Genomic DNA, 1492 nt, shown 5'->3' on the forward strand with positions numbered 1-1492 from the left:
GTACACTTGTGTAGACAATGAATAATAATAAAATTAAAGTTAATTAAAGTTAGAGTCGAATTTAATTTGGAGAAAATATCATAGATAACTATAATCCATACCTACTATATCCACAAGGTAACCAAATCGAATCGAAAATTCACTGTTTCCAGATTTTTAATTTTTCCAAGTTCAGATAAGTTGTAAATTCATAACAGTGCTTTCAGTCAACTTAGGTATTGTACGATATATATTTGGATACGTATAATAAGCAACAAAATGAAACTTGGTCCCAATTTAATAGGACCAAGGTCTCCCTAATCGAGCACGGCGATTTTAAAAAAGGGAGACACGGTTTCGCAACACAGGGAGAATCGTGCCAACCGATGCTGTATCCCGAAACGAAGAAGACTAGATATAAGAGATGAAAATCGATTAATCCGGAGACAAGAGTTCACCCACGAGTTCCTCGACGAGTCGAGGTGCCAAGAATTCGTCTCCTGCTGGAACAGGAGGAAGAGAAGAAACGCGTCGCGTGATGGCGTGACAGGACTCATCGTCGCCCGACGTACGCGACATCTATACGCGAACCAGACCAATGACAATGGCAGTCGGCATTGACACCTCGATAACTCGTGAATCGATATGTAAGGGCCTCTCTTAGAAAAATGACGATAGAATGGACGCAGTTGTTGGACGGCGCCTTTTCTTCCTCCTCTTTCGCGCCGCGTTCCGAAGCTGCTGCCAAATCTCAACCCGTCACCAGGCCAAGTGATTGATATCTACTTCGTCTCGCGCGTTGCCCTTCCCTTTATTCCAAACCGTGAGGGAGACGCTATTTTTCCTCCCTTTCTTTTGTCTCAAAAATTAAATTAAAGATGGCCCATTGTGAGATTTTTCTTTTGTTTCCAAAAGATGAAATTTTTTTCCTTCATTAAAACCGCCTCTCGAGTTTTCGGTTGAGGTTAAGGTTCCTCCTTTTTCGAAATCTTTCCTGTATCGATTAAAGGCAACTCCAAACGTTCGAATTACCATGAAATTTCCCTTTTTTTAAAAGAATCTTTAGGCTTTATGTTCCTCCTTTTTCGAAATCTTTCCTGTGTCGATTAAAGGCAACTCTAAATATTCGTGAAATTTTTTTTTTTTAAAAGAATATTTAAGCTTTAGATTCCTCCTTTTTCGAAATCTTTCCTGTGTCGATTAAAGGCAACTCTAAATATTCGTGAAATTTTTTTTTTTTAAAAGAATATTTAAGCTTTAGATTCCTCCTTTTTCGAAATCTTTCCTGTGTCGATTAAAGGCAACTCTAAATATTCGTGAAATTTTTTTTTTTTAAGAATCTTTAGGTTTTAGATTCCTCCTTTTTCGAAATCTTTCCTGTGTCGATTAAAGGCAACTCTAAATATTCGTGAAATTTTTTTTTTTTAAGAATCTTTAGGTTTTAGATTCCTCCTTTTTCGAAATCTTTTCTGTGTCGATTAAAGGCAACTCTAAATATTCGTGAAATTTTTTT

The sequence above is a fragment of the Apis dorsata genome, unplaced genomic scaffold (assembly GCF_000469605.1).
Source record: "Apis dorsata unplaced genomic scaffold, Apis dorsata 1.3 scaffold_93, whole genome shotgun sequence".
Taxonomy (NCBI): Eukaryota; Metazoa; Arthropoda; class Insecta; order Hymenoptera; family Apidae; genus Apis; species Apis dorsata.